The following is a 22664-nucleotide window of genomic DNA, read 5'->3' as shown; positions in this document are numbered from 1 at the left end:
TGTGAACTTGGTTTATGCTCAGATTTCAAGTCCAAAGTAAGTCAAGTTTTTCACTTAAATATTTTCCCTCTGTAATTAGATATGTACTTAGATATTTTCCATAACAATGGATTCTTAACATGACATTAAAATTTCATTTCACTATTAGAAAATCATAGTTTATTGTTTTTTTCACCATATCCTTTTCAAACTTCACAATAATATTACTTTATTAATTGAGGTGACACATCTATGATTATTTGTTCTAATGGAAATGGAATCCTTCCTAGAAAAAAAGAAATGTTCTGATTAGAATTACAGCCTACAAGCAGTGTCACCCACACAGTGATACTTATAGACATTCTGACTTTACTTGTCTTCTTACACCCATCCTTATAACATCACCACTATTCCCTGAAATGTGGAGAGGCAGAAACTTCTTTCTAAGCTTGAGTGCTTTCTCTGACTCTCTATTTGCTGCTGCCACCCTTTCTTACAGGAGCAGCAGTGCTAAGGGGCTACTTTCAGAAGTCCAAATCCAATACGGTGGTTGGGAAGCTATGTGTTAGGTGTGGTTAGGGCCTGTCAACCAACTATGCTCAGTCCTTTACCCTCTGAGACATTTGAAAGCTCCTGGTGGCTCTTTTGGTGTAGAAGTGAGTGAAGATTCAATAGGACAAAACTTTAAATGTGCTGGAGGCCTCTTTTCCTTTAGAGATGTGTTGCCTTGTTGAATTTTGGCTTCACGCTTTATTTTCTTCTTCTCACTGCCTCTGATTACATCACTTGTTTATTTTGTTTTCGTTCTTTCTTTTTTCTTCTCCTTCTCCTGACTAATTTTGTCTCTGAAAATTCAACTCATTTTAGAATATACTATGTGTCAGGCAATGTTCTATTTTCCCTGTGCTTTTATCCCCACAACCTAACAACCAAACTTTATTCTGTAGTTGACTTCCCCTTGGAAAAAAGGAGACAAATCATATATATATATATATATATATATACACACACACACATACATACATACATACATACATGATTTCAGAATATTTTAGATAATTGGGTAGGGAAAATTTCTAGAGTATTTTTAATATTACTGAAAGAGACTATGGACTATAATGATAACATCTGGTCATCTGCTAATTGAAATGGTTCCTGCATGCTTGAAGGCATCAGAGGTATCCTTTAACTTGTAAAATTTCTTTTTATTCTATAGACATAATCACCGTGGCATATCATTACAGAGAGATACTGTGGTCAACAATGATGTAAGAGAGTAAAAGGAGGACAGTAGCGTATTGAGTCAGCCTCTTACTTAAGAGAAGCAATTACTAAGAAAATAGCTGTGTAGCTGAATCATAATTAAATATTGAAACTGATAGAAACTAATTAATTGGATGGTTTGGGTTTGGATTAAGTGCATGAAGAAATTTTTTTTTAACGTGAGAGAACTATGCATTTTGTTACTCTAGTAAGATTAAAATTAATCTGAGTAAGTGTAAAGAGGACTGGGCAATTAATGCAACTTGTGGGTTCATTGTCACAAGCTAAAGAAGATAAATTTTGACAAATTTTTGTTGGAAAAACCTGATTTGCACCTAATGTGAAGCTATTTATAATCTTTATATATCCCACTTAATGTGACTGTTCATATATTTTACTGTGGAAACACTTATGTGTGGGTTTTGCTGCATATGATATATATATACAATATTACCTTTGTAAATTCTGAAAAAATCTGAATTCTGAAACATATGTGGTTCCAAGAACTTCAGATACGGAATTATGAACTTTTGTATAATTATCAACTATTGGGAGGAGAACTGGAAGGGGAATTGTGAGTGAGCTAAAAACTCCTCTTTAATAGGCAGAGTCAGTAGCTCGGGTGTAAAATGGTTAAATCAAGAAATAAAAGTATATGCTTATTATATAGGGTTATGGACCAGATGATTTAGATAGAAATTCAAAGAAATTTCCCTTTGAAGTGGAGAGGGATGGAGTGGGAGACTTGCTTCTCATCACATGCTCTCCAGAACTTTTTGAACTGTTAGCACATGCATGTATTATCTAGGTTTAAACAAATCAAATTAATTATTACAACAAACTTGCTCTGACAACCCTCAGAATGGGAGAAAATATTTGCAAACGAAGCAACTGACAAAGGATTAATCTCCAAAATATACAAGCAGCTCATGCAGCTCAATATCAACAAAACAAACAACCCAATCCAAAAATGGGCAGAAGACTTAAATAGACATTTCTCCAAAGAAGATATACAGATTGCCAACAAACACATGAAAGGATGCTCAACATCACTAATCATTAGAGAAATGCAAATCAAAACTACAATGAGGTATCACCTCACACCGGTCAGAATGGCCATCATCAAAAAATCTACAAGCAATAAATGCTGAAGAGGGTGTGGAGAAAAGGGAACCCTCCTACACTGTTGGTGGGAATGTAAATTGATACAGCCACTCTGGAGAACAGTATGGAGGTGTCTTAAAAAACTAAAAATATAACTACCATATGACCCAGCAATCCTACTACTGGGCATGTACCCTGAGATAACCATAAATCAAAAAGAGTCATGTACCACAATGTTCATTGCAGCACTATTTACAACAGCCAGGACATGGAAGCAACCTAAGTGTCCGTTGACAGATGAACAGGTAAAGAAGATGTGGCACATATATACAATAGAATATTACTCAGCCATAAAAAGAAACGAAATTGAGTTATTTGTAGTGAGGTGGATGGACCTAGAATCTGTCATAGAGAGTGAAGTAAGTCAGAAAGAGAAAAACAAATACTATATGCTAACACATATATATGGAATCTAAAAAAATATATGGTTCTGAAGAACCTAGGGGCAGGACAGGAATAAAGACACAGATGTAGAGAATGGACTTAAGGACACGGGGAGGGGGAAGGGTAAGCTGGGATGAAGTGAGAGAGTGGCATGGACATATATACACTACCAAATGTAAAATAGCTAGCTAGTGGGAAGCAGCCGCATAGCACAGGGAGATCAGCTCTGTGTTTTGTGTCCACCTAGAGGGGTGGGATAGGGAGGGTGGGAGTGAGATGCAAGAGGGAGTGGATATGGGGATATAAGTATACGTATAGCTGATTCACTTTGTTATACAACAGAAACTAACACAACAGTGTAAAGAAATTACACTCCAATAAACATGTTAAAAAAAATAGAAACTTGCTCTGAGTTTGCACAATGTGCTAGGCACTATATTTGAAAATGTAAAAATTAAAACCTTCAAGAATTGTAATATGCAAAATAGACTATAAACAATGAAGCATAATACAAAAAAGTAAGTGATAATCTAACTATACAGAGAAGAGAGCGACTACTGTTTCTAGAACTAAGAGAGAGTGTAAACAGTTGTAAGGGACTGTGTGCATCTATGTGTGTATGAAGGTGATGAGCCTGGTGAACTGTGGGTGAAGGCAGAGGGAAGTCAGGCAGAGAAGTCGTCACAGTGACGACTTGTTAGAACCCAAAGGTCTCAATCCAAGAGAGGTAAGAGGAAGATGGAAATGGGGGAGAAGATGTGGAAAAGTTTATAATGGAGAGCACTTTTCCATGCCTTCCCTCTAGCCAGGGAAAACCAACCTGCAGCTCTTTGATTTAGACCTGTCTTCCCTGGCAAAGAGGAAGCTGTTCAGATAGTTTGTTGTTGTTGTTTTTTTCCTGGGGGGTGAAGGTGGAGGGGAGAAAGGTGCATTTTACGTAGGAAACCTATGTCTTAATTTTACTCTCAAAATAGAAAACCCTGAGACATAAGCAGGAAAAATTTTCAAGAAACTCAGTATAAAGTCAACTTTTTCTAGATTGCAAATTAAATGTATGACGGAAGTGAATACATCCTGGCTCATCTGACCAGGATCCTAAAGTAGGGGAACTAACTAAATCTCCCAGGTGGTCTTTAACGACAGCCCTAAACCCAGAATTCATTGCACTAATCCAGCTTAAATATTTTAAGGGCGTGAACAAATATGATGAGGTCATTGATGAGAAAGGGTTGTTTGCTTCCATACCCATCTTGGCAGCTGTAGCAGCTGTGGTATCTCTTCAAACACCCAGATTATAGGTTAAACCCTCAAGTTGAGCCATTGAGTTTTAGAACTAGGTAGAAGTTTCTTGAAATATCAGGCTTTTGATGCAGCAGAAACAATGGCATGGGAGCTGTATGCAAAATGATTACAGTGGGGAGTGATCAGATACATTGTGAATAAATACAATATACAAAAACTTAATTTAAAAATGGAGAATGAGGACAACTCTCCAAAGAGAGCTCAACAAAAAATGCTTCAAGTCCATGTAGAGTTAAGAGTGCACATGGGAGTGGCAGTGAGGCCTCTGACAGGTGGCAGGGGAAGTAAGTTGACAGATGAGCTTTACATTTCTTGAAACTTTGTCTTTATCTCAGAGTTCACAGAGGCGAATGGGAAGGCAACAGATGTCAGAAACAGCAGTGCTTCTCAGGGAAGATTAAATAGTAGAGGAAATGGAGATCACATTACCAAATAAGATGAGAAAGGAAAGCAGTGTGTCTAAACGGCACTGGATGGAATGACCAGGTGGAATGTGAAACAGAATTTTGATGAGATATCATATTATAGAAGTAAACATCAATCTATCACAATGTAGCTGGTTGGGATTCCATTAATTGATGACAATTATGGGTGCTTCCTTTATTTGTTAATAAAATAGCTCCATAAAGGATAAGAAAATTAAATTATTTATTATTTTTTTAAATTGAAGTATAGTTGATTTACAGTGTGTTAGTTTCTGGTGTATAGCAAAGTGATTCAGTTTTATATATATACATATTTTTTCATATTCTTTTCCATTATGGTTTATTACAGGATATTGAATGTATTGATAGTTCCCTGTGCTATACAGTAGGACCTTGTTGTTTATCTATTTTGTATATAGTAGTTTGTATCTGCTAATCCCAAACTCCTATTTTATTCTTCCCCCACCCTCTTCCCCCTTTGATACCCCCCATACCATAGAAAAGTTTGTTTTCTATGTCTGTAAGTCTGTTTCTGTTTTGTAAATAAGTTCATTTCTCTCATATTTAGATTCCACATGTAAGTGATATCATATATTTGTCTTTCTCTTTCTGACTTACTTCACTTAGTATGATAATCTCTAGGTCCATCCATGTTGCTGCAAATGGCATTAAGGAAAATAAAATTTTCAATTTTTAGATATATGTATATTGCTCCATTTCAGAATTGGTGGAAATTGAAAGTGTTTTTGCAATTTGTTGGAAAGAACTAGGGTTTAGGAAGATTTGGGGTTGAGAGCTGATTGGATCACATGTTACTTTTCATTCATTTTTTTCCCCTCATTTCACTTCCCTTCTCTTCCTTTATTTCTTCATCTTTTCTCCTTATTGCGACATGTGGAAGTGGGAACTCCCATGTGGGAACTCACAAGCGGTATTCGAAGAAAGAAAATTTATTACTAAGGATATTGCCCAGGTTATTCTTATATGAGTATATATTCACTAAGAAAACACTTATATAAGAAATGTAATCAATTAGATTTCTGATCCACATATTAAAGGTCTTTTCAACTGAAAGAACTTGAGGCTGGAATTTGAAAGACCTGACCCCTAGTTCTAGCTTACTCCTAGTTAGCACTGTGACTTCAGGCAAGTCATATGCCCTCTTTGGCTGTCAGTTTCTTCAGCTGTAGAGAGAAACCTGAGATAATGTCAGTAATGAATGTTCTTGGTGGATCAAATACCAGAGTCTAAGTGGTGATTCTAGTTAAAGCAAATGGCATTCACTGTAATAACAGCAAGGGAAAGGGTGGCTCCAAGGGCAGAAAATTAGCTTGATAAAGGAGTTCCTACATTTTTTACCCATTCATTCTACTAATGCTAATCAAACATTACTGTGATTTTCTATGCCAGGAAATGTTTTTCTTCCAGATATCCACATTGTTCATTCTCTTGCCTCCTTTAGGTCTTCACTTAATGGTTCTCTTCTCATGAGACTTTTCTTCTTCCCTATTTAAAATTGTGCACACACATGCATACGCACACCACACACACACACACACACACACACACACACACCCTTTCTGTGGAATTCCCTATTCCCCATTTTAAGCTTTATTTTTCTCCATAGCACTCCTCATTTTCTAATATTCTAAAAAATTGCACTTGTTTATTTTATTATTTATATCTCCCACTAGAAAGTAAGATGAAGGCAAGGAACCTGTCTGTTTTGTTCAATGTTGTGTATTTAACACATAAAATAGAGCTTATCACATATTCGGCCCTCATTAAAGTCAAATTCTTGATCATCAAGTGGCTGAGGGACTCTAGACTGGTTGTGAGTATATTGCTGAAGTGGGAATGGATGGGGAGACTAGGAAGGTCAGAGGTTGCAATGGATCCATGACTGCAATTTTCAGGTGTTTTTAGCAATAGGATCTTTGCTTCAGATGGAAACTTATGTAGAGCCTCTTATAAAAAGAGTAAGCACAGACCTAGTCTGAGTAAAGCAGGTGAAAGGAATATGGCTCAGCCTGCTTTTCTCCTGCATCCTCAAGGTGGTCCCTGAAGAGACTCCGTACAGATTTTCTCAAATTTACCTAAGCTCAAAAATCACTTGGGTTACTTGTTAAAAATAGGAAGGAATGAGAGTATAGCAGGAAGTTGATAAAGGGGCAGAGGTTTATATCAAGTAGGTGACAGTTGGTAACAGAGAAGGGCAAGAATTTAAGAGGCTGAGCAGAGAGATAGATTAGCAAAAGGGCAGTGGGGTCTAGTGAGTAAAGTAATTTTAATGGTAGTCAGTCACTTATACTTGTCTCCCACATGAGAAGAAAAAATTGGATCTTGGTTTGGGTTGAGAATCAGATATGTTTAAAAAGAGAAAAACAAAGCCATACTTAGGGGTTTGTTTTGTTGAATTTTATTATTGACAATGACGCCAAGGAACCAACATACAACCACTTGAACTAAATAGAACATGAACAGAGAGTTCTAAACATTCAATCATGTGATGGAAAGAAAATTCCATTGGTCAGAAATCTCATAGGAGACATAACTCACTCATTCATTAAACTAGTACACAAACAAAATCCAGAAAAAGATGTAGTCATATTCCTTGTTTTTTCATATTAAGTATAAATTTCTTTTTCTATCAGCAGATCATAATCAGATTATCTAAGTTGTGCAACCTCTCCAGACACATCTGCAGATCCCATTGTATACCCATTCTTTTGTGAAAATTCCCATATATCCTTTAACTTTTCACCCATCAATTCTTACAGTTCTTTGCATTCATTGAAATCAAAATTTCTTCTGAGAATATCACATTCTCAAAACTATATCAAATAGAGAATTCTCTTTTTCCCATTACCCTAGCTCCTCTTGGATGTCTCAGACTCCTCAGCATCAAAATATGCAAAATGGAACTCATGGCCCCACTGAACCCATGAGTTATCTCCATCTATTATTTCCTATCTAGTGAACATCACCTCCATGTCCAATCTATTACTTAAACCCTGTTAGTCTTCTAAATAGTTTTCAAATATATATGTACTTCCTCTACTCTCCAACTTTAGCCCAAGGTACTGTTGTCTTCTTCCTTGACTCTTGTAACAGCTTCCTACCTGTTCTACTGTGTACTTCTCGTAGACATTCTCTAAATTCTTGGGAGTCTGCTCAAGGTGTCGCTCCATCAGTCGCTTCTTTGCTGTTTTCACTGCCATTATCTCATTCCATCACCTTTTTATCTGGGCCATTGGAGCATCTAGCATCCCAGTTGCTGTCCCAACTTTTAGTCTCTGCCTTCTTCTATTTACAGTATATTCTGATACCAGTTTAATCTTCATAGGGCATATGTATTTCCCAACTGCCCTGTTGCTTATTGAATTAGATCCAGACCTACTAGTTTAGCATTCTCTTCACCAGAAATACCCTTTTCTTATACTTATGCCTATCAAAATCCTGCCCACCCTTTGAGACTCTTGAAGCTTTTCCTGACCTCCCTTAAGCCTGATGAGACAAGTCTGTCCTTTGAACTCACATAGACCTGATGTCCTCTCTTACTATAGATTACAGACTTCCCTGAGAGCAGAGTTCCACATTTATATCCCCAGACAACCTTGCACTGTCCCTTGCGTATGGTAAATACTCAATACATTTAATTAATTTTAGTACATTTTATTTGAATAGCTTTTAGACCTTGAGTCTCAGAAAAGAACTAAATTACTTTATTCATTTTAGTATTCTAGAGTTCCATAATAATCAAATGGAAACCACCCTGCATATGAAAGCATAGCTTCACTCTGTTTCATTTCAAAGTGAGCCAGGTCCTTTTACCAACAGAGAGGAAAAAAGGGGATTAAGCTGAAATTAATGTTTTAATGAAGATGAGGCAGATGGTAAATTGACCCGAGGGAAGCAAAAAAAATCAACTTGCCACATGTTAGCAACAGAGACTCTTCATGATTGATGTTCAGTGACTTGGAAATTCTCTTCAGGGCAAACTGCATTTTCACTGCTTACTCACATACATTCTGAGGCATAGATTAATTTCAAAACAGGAACTTAAAGCTATAAGGAACCTCAGACATCAGCTTAGTTTGTGGTTTTCAAACTTTTCTCTCTCCTTTTTGTTTTTAAGCATTGGAACCCTTTATTCAATCAAAATCTTCTGTGAAATCCCATTATATGAAATAAATAAAAATAGAGTTGTTTTGGTTAAAGTAGGGTGGGAGACCAGGATCCAGCCCTCTTGCCTCAGGGCTCCCCAACTTCCATGGTGGCCCCCGAAGCACATCCAGAGAAGCCCCAGAATACTGGTGATCTAAGTTTGAAAACGAAGGATCTGGTCTCCCCTTTCATTCCTTACATGAGGAAACAGGTTCAGAGAGATTACATGACATGCCCAGAATTACAGTATTGGGCTATGGTAGAGCCAGGACTAGAACTTGGTTTCTTGCCATCCAATCCAATATCCTCCTCCCATTTCACCATGCTATTTTCTTTAGTGGCACATACCTCCTTCTAGTCATCTCAGTTTAGTCTTTATTTTTCCCAGTGGCAGCACATTTGAACAAAGAGCTCTGAAGTTCTTCTTTGAGTGTTTTCATAACTTCTGCTCAACACCTTAACTAGCAACTATTACCAAATGGCCAAGTACCATATTTTTATATAAAGATGCATTAAGTCGGTAGCATGTTGACAGGCAATTCTAAGAACTCTGTTTCATCCCAGCATTCAGGGGAACTTGGGATAATAAAGGTAAATAAGGGTAAAGGGCTAATAATTCAATTTTTAGGCCAGAAATAGACAGGATTAAAAAGAGGGGAAATATACAGGACTTTTTAAATAGGAAGACCAACTGGAACTTAGAAAAAGTTTTATTAACTCCACATTTCCCCAAATGAAAAATACTTCATTTTTTTTTTAAATTATTTATTTATTTATTTATATTTATGGCTGTGTTGGGTCTTCGTCTCCGCGCGAGGGCCTTCTCCAGCTGCGGCAAGCGGGGGTCACTCTTCATCGCGGTGCGCGGGCCTCTCACTATCGCGGCCTCTCCTGCTGCGGAGCACAGGCTCCAGACGCGCAGGCTCAGTAGTTGTGGCCCACGGGCCCAGTCGCTCCGCGGCATGTGGGATCCTCCCGGACCAGGGCTCGAACCCGCGTTCCCCGCACCGGCAGGCAGACTCTCAACCACTGCGCCACCAGGGAAGCCCAATACTTAATTTTTTTAAAATTTGGTTTTATTGTTGTAAGAACATCTTACATGAGATCTACCCTTTTAATAAATTTTAAGTGTACGACAGAATTGTAAACTATAGGCACACTGTTGTACAGCAGATCTCTATAACTTATTTATCCTGCATAATTGAAACTTTATGCCTGTTTGTTAGTGATTTCCCATTTCCCCCACCTCTAGCCCCTGGCAGCTACCATTCTACTCTCTCATTCTATGAGTTTGACTATTTTACATACTTCATAAAGTTGATCCAGCAATCCCAATTCTGGGTATTATCCAAAAGAACTGAAGTCAAGATTTCAAAGAGATATTATCATCCTGATGATAGCTATTCACAATAGCCAAAATGTGGAAACAACCTAAATGTTCATCAATAGATGAATGGATAAAGAAAATGTTGTGTATATGTATACAATAGAATATTATTCAGCCTTAAAAAAGAAGGAAATCCTGCAATATGCAGCAACATGGATAAACCCTGAAGACATTATGCTAATTGAAATAAGCCAGATACAGAAGGACAGATACCACATGATTCCACTTATGTGAGGTTTCTAAAATGGTCAAAATACTTTATTTTAAGAACTTTTTTTTGAAAAAGTTCAAGAATAGAAAGTTTTAAATAATTCAACATCTCACCATCTAGGAAAAAAAACCACTATTAACCCTTCCTTTAGACATCTCTCTTTTGAATGTAAATGCATGAATTTATAGAATTTAATATAAATATAATTATACTATCATGCTATTCTATAACCTGCTTCTCTCAGCCAAGAAAAATCTTGGTGCTCTTTCCAATGAATATAGATATGTCATTTTATTTCATAGTCACACAGTGTTCTTTTGTATGGATTTATCAACCATACTCTGCTCACTTTTAAACTGTAATGATAACAGTATCTACTTTATAATATTGTTGGAAGGATTAAATTACTAAATATATGGTAAAATGCTTAGAACAATAAGCACTTGACAACTGTTAGCTGTTATTAATATGTACCGTAATTTTTTAGCTAGTGCCCAGTTGATGGACAACTCAACTTTTCAACAGTAACAAAGCAAATAACATTTCATATATGTCCACTTGTGCAAGTACTTTCTAGGCTCTATTCCTAAAATAGAAAATGGAGTTACTGGGTCAAAGGACAGATACATTTAAACTTTTGGTCTTTTCACATCTTCCCTCTTCTAAGAGACTGTACCAATTAATATTCCAACCAAGAGTGTTTAAAATATCTATCTCAGTATAGGATATTATCAGTCTGATGTGCAAATATTTACACACATGTAGTTTTAATGTGCATTTCTTTGATCATTAGTGAGGTTTGGTGTCATGTTTTTTTGACCATTTGTCTTTCGTCATCTGAGAACTGCTAAAACTATCCTTGATCACTTTTCTGTTAGTGTTGTGGTTTTTTTTAAACAGATTTTTTGAAGCTCTCTGAATATTAATTTTTAGTCATATATGTTCCCAGTACCTTTTCTCAAATTGTCATCTGTTTTTCAGTTTTGTCCATTATTTTGCCATGAAGAAGTATCTCATATCCGTAAGACATTTTACAGCTTCAGGTTTTGTGTCACATATCAAAAGTTGGGTTTTTTTTTGTTTTTGTTTTTAACTCCAATCTTACCAGAATTATCACTTAAACTGTACTATTGGACTTTGAGTTCGACCCATCTAAAAATTTTTTGGGGGGAGTGGGGAACGGAGGCCAGTTCTTCTAAAGTCGTTTATCCAAAAGTCTGATTTGTACACAGATGTAGAGAACAAATGTATGGATACCAAGGGGGAAAGGGGTGGGGTGGGAGGAATTGGGAGATTGGGATTGACACATATACACTATTGATACTGTGTATAAAATAGACAACTGATGGGACCATACTGGATAGCAGTGGTCCCCAACCTTTTTGGCACCAGGGACTGATTTTGTGGAAGACAGTTTTTCCATGGAAGTGGGGGGATGGTTCAGGCGGTAATGTGAGCAATGGGGAGCGATGGGGAGCAGCAGATGAAGCTTCACTTGCTTGCCCACCGCTCACCTCCTGCTGTGTGGCCTGGTTCCTAATAGGCCATGGACTTGGTATCGGTCTGAGGCCTGGGGGTTGGGGACCCCTGCTGTATAGCACAGGGAACTCTGCTTAATGCACTGTGGTATCCTAAATGGGAGGGAAATCCAAAAGGGAGGGGATATATGTATATGTATGGCTGATTCATTTTGCTGTGCAAAAGAAGCTAACACAACACTGTGAACAACTATACTCCAATAAAAATTAATTTAAAAAAATATACCCAGAAGTCTGATTTGTAATGCCACCTTTATCACAAAGTAAATTCTCATATATTTCACTCTTTTTATGCTCTTTTCTATTCAACTCATCTGCCGGTGGACTTTTACAACAGGCATGTGATGTTTATCATTGTAATTTTTATATTAAATTAAAATTTTAATATTTGAAGAGTATATGACTTCTGATTACATTTTTTATTTTTTAGAAATCTCCTGTTTATTCAACTGTTTATTCTGCCAAATGAAATTTAGAATCATTTTTTCAAGTTACCTCTTGCAAAATTATATTGAAAAATTTCTCTAAGATTACATTATAGGTATTTAATTTTAAGAGAATTTACAACTTTAAATATTAGAGTTTCCTATTCAAGATCTGTTTCTCATTTTATTTTAGCTTTGTCCCTCAGCATAATTTTATAAATTTATTCATAACACACTGCACATTTCCTGTTAAACTTATTCCTGGGTATTTTCTAGTGAATACCCTACATTTATTTAATGATTGATTTGGAGTACCATCTGACAAAGAGAGTTTGCAGTGTGAATAAAAATTTTTTAAAAATTTCCATCACACTTTTAATGTTTGAAAATCCTGTGTTGTAGGATAAAGCAAAGAAGTAAATTTGTTAATGATGTTAGAAACAACATTATTCAGTGAATAAAATTAAAAACATAAAAAAAATTTTCCATCAACATTTGTCACCAAAAACCTCTCCTTTTGCCATTTTCCAATATGGAGCACAGTTTTCCAAAGGAGCTCAAACTGTATTTCAGAATCCTTTAAACAATAGGTCATTTCTGAATAACATGTCTCACCTACATGCAGTTTCCATTAAAAAAAAAACAAAAACAAACTTATTTGGTGAAGATTTTACTATAAATTATTCAAAGAGTTATGTTTTCATTATTTTTCTAGTCTTATCTAAAGAAGAAACACAACTGGAAAGTCCTTGAGTTTGCAAACTCACTAGGATTAAAAAATACATACTCTAAATTCAGCCAAACAGCCATTATGCTTAATTCCCATTCATCTAGCAAACAATTATTGAGACCTATTATGTTCAAAGTTAGAAGCAGAAAACTTTCCCTACTCTACAGAGACTCATTGTCTACTAGGAAAGACAGAGATGAAACAAATAATTGAAATACATATTCTGAACGATTAAATCTGATAAAATCAATAAGAGCTCAAAATCAAATGACAATTAAATACCTAATGAATAATGTATATGCATGTGTGTGCGCACACACGTGCATTAGTAGCACTTATTTGTAGTGAATAGCACACTCAGGCAGAAATATGCCTGGCTAAGGAAGGTTTCTGTAAGGTGTAACTGTTATCTCTTTTTCCCACTCTGCATACAAAAGTGTTGTCAATAATAATCAGGTTAGGCATACCCTATTTATAAGTCCTAACTCTAGCAATAACTTTTTGAATTTTAAAACTCAAGTGTTTAATAAAAAGATATGGGGAAAATGATCGAGTTCATGGTACAGAATAAGAACTATATCCTTTTTTTCGGCTGCACTGGGTCTTGGTTGCTGTGCGTGGGCTTTCTCTAATTGCGGTGAGCCGGGGCTACTCTTTGCTGCGGTGCATGGGCTTCTCATTGCGGTGGCTTCTCTTGTTGCAGAGCACAGGCTCTAGGCAAGCGGGCTTCAGTAGTTGCGGCACAGGGCACTAGAGCACGTGGGCTTCAGTAGTTGTGGCACGCAGGCTCAGTAGTTGTGGCTTATGGGCTTAGTTGCTCCATGGCATGTGGGATCTTCCGGACCAAGGATCGAACCCACGTCCCCTGCATTGGCAGGCGGATTCTTAACCACTGCGCCACGAGGGAAGTCCCAGAACTGTATCCTTCTTATTACATAGATATGTAGGTATATTACAATAAAGTAGAGTATAATAAAATATACCGACTCAGGCATGCATGTTGGGGTTCTTACGTAAACTTCCTGCTTCTCCTCACTAAGAAACTGGTTAGGAGAATGCTTCTTTCATTGTCCAAGTTGTGCTGATTCTTCTCTGTATGCGCCAGTGTTCTCATCCTGTGCTGATCTGTGCTAGGACATCACATTCTTGTATAAGTTCACTATCTACGTACAGAAAACTCTCATCCTTTGCTTTTGCACTTGTTCAAAGATCCATCTCCAGTGTTACTAGAGTTCTGTTTTGTTCTTTACTTCCTTCACTGGGGGAGTCAAAACTATGAGCCTGCTTAACCTGTCATGCTGGTTGATGGCTCTGCCATGTTGTGATGTTTCTTGGTCAGCCTCTCTTCTGAGAACACTGTGTATGCTGAGCTCTGCCCCCTGTGAGAATGAGCTAGATTTTTTAGTTTATGGGAACAAAGCACTTGTTTGGCATCCAAGCTAAAAAACTGCCTTTTCTCCATTGGACAAAATTGTGCATGGGATAACACGCCTATGGAATTCCATTGAATTATAGTCCTGCCTTCCTCATCACGGCAGAAGCTCATTACTGTTTAACCCAGTTGATCTTTGAGAATTAAACTAAAGCTATGTCTTCCCCTCCTCCCCACAATATGTGTGCATATACAAAAGTTTGCATATTGTTTCAGGCAATTGATTGCTTTGCCAGGAACCCCCAGCCCTCTGGTGCTCTCTTGACTCCAGGAAAGAACGCTTTGTTAAACCACTTCACACCTACTATCATATAGGACACATGCTATTTGAAAAGTAGGAAAAATATACATACTAATAGAATGTTTTAATAAAGTTAAAATGTTCTTTTAAATGAATGTTATTTTCTTATGTTTAGTTTCTTTTTTTTTTTTTTTTACAGCTTGAAGGTTAACTGTCCATGGGAATATCTCTCCTAGACATGTCTGTAATATTTCCTCTACTTCTTCATTCTCTCTTTAACCCACTTCAACCCAGTTCAAGAAGGTTCTGTTCCCACCCTCCCCCAAAACAGCACTTCTCATGGTTATCAATTTCCTATATCTTGACACATGTAATGGTTACTTTTCTATCCACATCTTACGTTTTTCTTAGAAAGACTAAATATAATTCACTTCCCCCTCCATCTTAGAACACGTTCTCCTCTTTTCCTGATTTTTCTTACTAACTATTTAGTATCTTTTAACTGGTTCTTTCTCCTCTCTTCCACCTCTAAATGTTGGAGTGGCCTGGGCCCTGTCCTCTTCTCTGTCTACACACACACTCTAGCTGAACTCATCTACTTTTTTGGCTTTAAATACCATCTGTATGCCCTATTTTTATGACTACCATAATTACATCTCTAACTCTGAACTCCAAATTTGGATATCTACCTACCTTCTGGACATATATAGTTGAATGTCTAATCAGCATTTTAAATTTAACTTTCCAAGACAGGACTCAACTTACATGTCCCATAGTCCTCTTTATAGTAGCAACAGGAAAACATAAATGTCCACCTTTGATTCCTTTTTTTTTCTCACCACCCTCCTTACACCTAATTCAGCTGCCCTGATGGTCATTCTAATACCTGGATTTTCCTCCTTGCCCCTTTATTTTTCTTTTCTTTTTTTTTAATTTTTAATTTTCATTTTATTTAATTTTTTATACAGCAGGTTCTTATTAGTCATCCATTTTATACATATCAGTGTATACATGTCAATCCCAATCTCCCAATTCATCCCACCACCACCACCACCCCCCACCACTTTCCCTCCTTGGTGTCCATACGTTTGTTCTCTACATCTGTGTCTCAGTTTCTGCCCTGCAAACCGGTTCATCTGTACCATTTTTCTAGATTCCACATATATGCATTAATATAGGATATTTCTTTTTCTCTTTCTGACTTCGTTCACTCTGTATGACAGTCTCTAGTTGCATCCACGTCTCTACAAATGACCCAATCTCGTTCCTTTTTATGGCTGAGTAATATTCCATTGTATATATGTACCACATCTTCTTTATCCATTCGTCTGTCGATGGGCATTTAGGTTGCTTCCATGACCTGGCTATTGTAAATAGTGTTGCAATGAACCTGGCTATTGTAAATAGTGCTGCAATGAACACTTGTGTGCATGTGTCTTTTTGAATTATGGTTTTCTCTGAGTATATGCCCAGTAGTGGGATTGCTGGGTCATATGGTAGTTCTATTTTTAGTTTTTTAAGGAAGCTCCATACTGTTCTCCATAGTGGGCTGTATCAATTTACATTCCCACCAACAGTGCAAGAGGGTTCCCTTTTCTCCACACCCTCTCCAGCATTTGTTGTTTGTAGATTTTCTGATGATGCCCATTCTAACTGGTGTGAGGTGATACCTCACTGCAGTTTTGATTTGCATTTCTCTAATAATTAGTGATGTTGAGCACCTTTACATGTGCCTCCTGGCCACGTGTATGTTTTCTTTGTAGAAATGTCTATTTCGGTCTTCTGCCTATTTTTGGATTACGTTGTGTGTTTTTTAATATTGAGCTGCGTGAGCTGTTTATATATTTTGGAGACTAATCCTTTGTCTCTTGATTCATTTGCAAATATTTTCTCCCATTTTGAGGGTTGTCTTTTCGTCTTGTTTATGGTTTACTTTGCTGTGCAAAAGCTTTTAAGTTTCATTAGGTCCCATTTGTTTATTTTTGTTTTTATTTCCATTACTCTAGGAGGTGGCTCAAAAAAGATCTTGCTATGATTTATGTCAAAGAGTGTTCTTCCTATGTTTTCCTCTAAGAGTTTTATAGTGTCCGGTCTTACATTTAGGTCTCGAATCCATTTGGAGTTTATTTTTGTGTATGGTGTTAGGGAGTGTTCTAATTTCATTCTTTTACATATAGCTGTCCAGTTTCCCAGCACCACTTATTGAAGAGACTGTCTTTTCACCATTGTATAGCCTCGCCTCCTTTGTCATAGATTAGTTGACCATAGGTGCGTGGGTTTATCTCTGGGCTTTATGTCCTGTTCCATTGATCTATATTTCTGTTTTTGTGCCAGTACCATACTGCCTTGACTACTGTAGCTTTGTAGTATAGTCTGAAGTCAGAGAGTCTGATTCCTCCAGCTCTGTTTTTTCCCTCAAGACTGCTTTTGCTATTCAGGGTCTTTTGTGTCTCCATACAAATTTTAAGATTTTTTATTCTAGTTCCTTAAAAAATGCCATTGGTAATTTGATAGGGATTGCATTATATCTGTAGATTGCTTTAGGTAGTATCGTCATTTTCACAATACTGATTCTTCCAATCCAAGAACATGGTATATCTCTCCATCTGTTGGTATCATCTTTAATTTCTTTCATCAGTGTCTTATAGTTTTCTGCATGTAGGTCTTTTGTCTCCCTAGGTAGGTTTATTCCTAGGTATTTTATTCTTTTTGTTGCAGTGGTAAAGGGGAGTGTTTCCTTAATTTCTCTTTCAGATTTTTCATCATTAGTGTATAAGAATGCAAGAGATTTCTGTGCATTAATTTTGTATCCTGCAACTTTACCAAATTCAATGATTAGCTCTAGTAGTTTTCAGGTGGCATCTTTAGGATTTTCTGTGTATAGTATCATGTCATCTGCAAACAGTGAGAGTTTTACTTCTTCTTTTCCAATTTGTATTCCTTTTATTTCTTTTTCTTCTCTGATTGCCGTGGCTAGGACTTCCAAAACTATGTTGAATAATAGTGGTGAGAGTGGACATCCTTGTCTTGCTCCTGATCTTAGAGGAAATGCTTTCAGTTTTTCATCATTGAGAATGATGTTTGCTGTGGGTTTGTCATATATGCCTTTATTATGTTGAAGTAGGTTCCCTCTATGCCCACTCTCTGGAGAGTATATATATATATACTATATATACTAGTATATATATATATATATCATAAATGGGTGTTGAATTTCGTCAAAAGCTTTTTCTTCATCTATTGAGATGATCATATGGTTTTTATTCTTCAATTTGTTAATATGGTGTATCACATTGATTTGCGTATATTGAAGAACTCTTGCATCTCTGGGATAAATCCCACTTGATCATGGTGTATGATCCTTTTAATGTGTTGTTGGATTCTGTTTGCTAGTATTTTGTTGAGGATTTTTGCATCTGTATTCATCAGTGATATTGGTCTGTAATTTTCTTTTTTTGTAGTATCTTTGTCTGGTTTTGGTATCAGGGTGATGGTGGCCTCATAGAATGAGTTTGGGAGTGTTCCTTATTCCGCAGTTTTTTGGAAGAGTTTGAGAAAGATGGCTGTTAGCTCCTCTCTAAATGTTTGATAGAATTCACCTGTGAAGCCATCTGGTCCTGGACTTTTGTTTGTTGGAAGATTTTTAATCACAGTTTCAATTTCATTACTTGTGATTGGTCTGTTCATATTTTCTATTTCTTCCTGGTTCAGTCTTGGAAGGTTATACCTTTCTAAGAATTTGTCCATTTCTTCCAGGTTGTCCATTTTATTGGCATAGAGTTGCTTGTAGTAGTCTCTTAGGATGCTTTGTATTTCTGTGGTGTCTGTTGTAACTTCTTCTTTTTCATTTCTAATTTTATTGATGTGAGTGCTCTCCCTCTTTTTCTTGATGAGTCTGGCTAATGGTTTATCAATTTTGTTTATCTTCTCAGAGAACAAGCTTTTAGTTTTATTGATCTTTGCTATTGTTTTCTTTGCTTCTATTTCATTTATTTCTGCTCTGATCTTTATGATTTCTTTACTTCTGCTAACTTTATATTTTGCTTGTTCTTCTTTTTCCAGTTCCTATAGGTGTAAGGTTAGATTGTTTATTTGAGATTTTTCTTGTTTCTTGAGGTAGGCTTGTATAGCTATAAACTTCCCTCTTAGAACTGCTATTGCTGCATCCCATAGGTTTTGGATCGTCATGTTTTCATTGTCATTTGTCTCTAGGTATTTTTTGATTTCCTCTTTGATTTCTTCAGTCATCTCTTGGTTATATAGTAACATACTGTTTAGCCTCCATGTGTTTGTGTTTTTTACGTTTTTTTCCCTATAATTCATTTCTAATCTCATAGCGTTGTGGTCAGAAAAGATGCTTGATATGATTTCAATTTTCTTAAATTTACTGAGGCTTGATATGTGACCCAAGATTTAATCTATCCTGGAGAATGTTCCATGCGCACTTGAGAAGAAAGTGTAATCTGCTGTTTTTGGATGGAATGTCCTATAAATATCAATTAAATCTATGTGGTCTATTGTGTCATTTAAAGCTTCTGTTTCCTTATTTATTTTCATTTTGGATGATCTGTCCATTGGTGTAAGTGAGGTGTTAAAGTCCCCCACTATTATTGTGTTACTGTTGATTTCCTCTTTTATAGGTGTTAGCAGTTGCCTTATGTATTGAGGTGCTCCTATGTTGGGTGCATATATATTTATAATTGTTACATCTTCTTCTTGGATTGATCTCTTGATCATTATGTAGTGTCATTCCTTGTCTCTTGTAACATTCTTTATTTTAAAGTCTACGTTATCTGATATGAGTATAGCTACTGCAGCTTTCTTTTGATTTCCGTTTGCATGGAATATCTTTTTCCATCCTCTCACTTTCAGTCTGTACGTGTACCTAGGTCGGAAGGGGGTCTCTTGTAGACAGCATATATATGAGTCTTGTTTTTGTATCCATTCATCAAGCCTGTGTCTTTTGGTTGGAACATTTAATCCATTCACGTTTAAGGTAATTATCGATATGTATGTTCCTATTACCATTTTCTTAATTCTTTTGGGTTTGTTTTTATAGGTCCTTTTTTTCTCTTGTGTTTCCCACTTCAAGAAGTTCCTTTAGCATTTGCTGTAGGGCTGGTTTGGTGGTGCTGAATTCTCTCAGCTTTTGCTTTTCTGTAAAGCTTTTGATTTCTCCATCGAATCAGAATGAGATCCTTGCTGGGTAGAGTAATCTTGGTTGTAGGTTCTTCCCTTTCATCACTTTAAGTATATCATGCCACTCCCTTCTGGCTTCTAGAGTTTCTGCTGAGAAATCATCCGTTAACCTTATGGGAGTTCCCTTGTATGCTATTTGTTTTTTTTTCCCTTCCTGCTTTCAATAATTTTTCTTTGTCTTTAATTTTTGCCAATTTGATTACTATGTGTCTCAGCATGTTTCTCCTTGGGTTTATCCTTTATGGGACTCTCTGCGCTTCCTGGACCTGCATGGCTATTTCCTTTCTCATGTTAGGGGGGTTTTTGACTATAATCTCTTCAAATATTTTCTCGGGTCCTTTCTCTCTCTCTTCTCCTTCTGGGACCCCTATAATATGAATGTTGTTGCATTTAATGATGTCCCAGAGGTCTCTTAGGCTGTCTTCATTTCTTTTCATTCTTTTTTCTGTTCTGCAGCAGTGAATTCCACCATTCTGTCTTCCAGGTCACTTATCCGTTCTTCTGCCTCAGTTATTCTGCTGTTGATTCCTTCTAGTGTATTTTTTGTTTCAGTTATTGTATTGTTCATCTCTGTTTGTTTGTTCTTTAATTCTTCTAGATCTTTGTTAAACATTTCTTGCATCTTCTCGATCTTTGCCTCCATTCTTTCTCTGAGGTCCTGGATCATCTTCAGTATCATTATTCTGAATTCTTTTTCTGGAAGATTGCCTATCTCCACTTAATTTAGTCATTTTTCTGAGGTTTTATCTTGTTCCTTCATCTGGTACATAGCCCTCTGCCTTTTCATCTTGTCTATCTTTCTATGAATGTGGTTTTTGTTCCACAAGCTGCAGGATTGTAGTTCTTCTTGCTTCTGCTGTCTGCCCTCTGGTGGATGAGGCTATCTGAGAGGCTTGTGCAATTTTCCTGATGGGAGGGACTGGTGGTGGGTTGAGCTGGCTGTTGCTCTGGTGGGCACAGCTCAGTAAAACTTTAATCCGCTTGTCTGCTGATGGGTGGGGCTGGGTCCCCTCCCTGTTGGTTGTTTTGCCTGAGGCAACCCAACCCTGGAGCCTACCTGGGCTCTTTGGTGGGGCTAATGGCAGACTCTGGGAGGGCTCAGGCCAAGGAGTACTTCCCAGAACTTCTGCTGCCAGTGTCCTTGTCCTTATGGTGAGACAGAGCCACCCCCCAACTCTGCAGGAGACCCTCCAACACTAGCAGGTAGGTCTGGTTCAGTCTCTATGGGGTCACTGCTCCTTCCCCTGGGTCCTGATGCACATACTACTTTGTGTGTGCCCCCCAAGAGTGGAGTCTCTGTTTCCCCCAGTCCTAAGTCCTGCAATCAAATCCCGCTAGCCTTCAAAGTCTGATTCTCTAGGAATTCCTCCTCCCGTTGCCAGACCCCCAGGTTTGGATACCTAACGTGGGGCTCAGAACCTTCACTCCAGTGGCTGGACTTCTGTGGTGTAAGTGTTCTCCAGTTTGTGAGTCACCCACCCAGCAGTTATGGGATCTGATTTTATTGTGATTGCACCCCTCCTACCATCTCATTGTGGCTTCTCCTTTGTCTTTGGTTGTGGGGTGTCTTTTTTGGTGAGTTCCAGTGTCTTCCTGTCGATGATTGTTGAACAGTTAGTTGTAATTCCGGTGTTCTCGCAAGAGGGAGTCCCCCCTTTATTTTTCATAGTACTCCATCACTAAGTTTTTTTTCAGCCTGTCCTTCTTTTTCTAATCATTCCTTCCAAAGTCATGGATTTTAATTCACATTAAAAGATGCTTATAGTTCCTAAAATTTTAAATATAAGTAAATAAATATAAAATATAATTTCTTGTAAGGAGAACTTATCATTGAGGCCTACTGTAATACCAATGTATAACGTTGTAGTAAGGAACAGAGAGGTTGCAAAAATGGTTTATAAACTCTTACACACTAAAAAAAAGATTGTAATGTTTTATTAATTAAGAAGTTGATATTATTAGCACTACTGAAAATGAAGCTAATGTATCAGTTAAATTCAATAATTATGGAACATGTGTCTTCTACAAAGCTGGGTGCTGTAAATACTGAGAAAAATTAGAGTTACTTAAATAAGTCACTGCCAAGGAGGGGAGGCAGACAGATAAGTAAATAAATATGATAGTGAAAGAAGTACAACAACAAAGACATGTAGAAGATAAAGTGGAGGCAGCCAGGAGGATGTGATTGACTGCAATGGAGAGGGCGTGTCCATCACCCAGCTGCTTAAGCTAAAAACCGAGGTGCTTTCCTTCATTCCTATCTTTACCTCATTCCTCTTTCTATCTGATTCAGGTTCAAGATTTGCTGACTCTACTCCAGGGACTGTCAAACCTTGTCTGTAAGAGGCAGATAGCATATATTTTAGGCTTCGTAGGCCACATGTGTTTTCTGTCACGTATTTTTCTTCTCTTTCTTTTTTTCATAACCATTTAACATAGTAAAAATCATTCTTAGCTATTAGGGCCATATGAACATAAGCTAAGGCCAGATTTAGCCCTCTGGGCTGTAGTTTACCAAGAACTGCTCTCCTCTAAAACCTTTTCCCAAACCCAGTCAGTTCTCTCTTCCACTGCTATCCTAGCTGTAAAGACCACTGTCTCTTTCCTGCACTACTGCATTAGTCTCCTATTTGGTTTCCTGCTCCTACTCTTGACCCTCCCTAATTCACACTCCACAAAGTGACCAAATGATCTTTTAAATCATATGTATCACTTCCCATGTCAAGGAAGGCTTCCCTGATGAACCTATAAAAAAATAATGTCTTGCAACATTTCTGTTATACTTAAAGAACTGAGGTTGCTTTTTTTCTTTTTTGG

General features: G+C 37.2%; 1 protein-coding gene and 1 long non-coding RNA gene across 7 annotated transcripts in view; one reads left to right on the top strand and one right to left on the bottom strand.

The window, feature by feature from the left end:
• LOC309649558 overlaps positions 1-20136 on the bottom strand; it is a 434139-nt gene extending 414003 nt beyond the window's left edge. The window contains exon 1 of the long non-coding RNA XR_014257203.1: positions 9534-20136. This is a non-coding gene — a long non-coding RNA (uncharacterized lncRNA). The remainder of the gene's footprint in view (positions 1-9533) is intronic.
• The window catches only part of DNM3 (dynamin 3), a 578846-nt gene that overhangs the window by 382971 nt on the left and 173211 nt on the right, over positions 1-22664 (top strand). The gene's annotated exons all lie outside the window — the stretch shown is intronic.

Source organism: Balaenoptera physalus, assembly GCF_965194825.1.
Source record: "Balaenoptera physalus genome assembly, chromosome: 1".
In the NCBI taxonomy this organism is placed as follows: domain Eukaryota; kingdom Metazoa; phylum Chordata; class Mammalia; order Artiodactyla; family Balaenopteridae; genus Balaenoptera; species Balaenoptera physalus.
The sequence above is the reverse complement of the archived record's forward strand: the minus strand, read 5'-3'. Positions and strand labels throughout refer to the sequence as shown.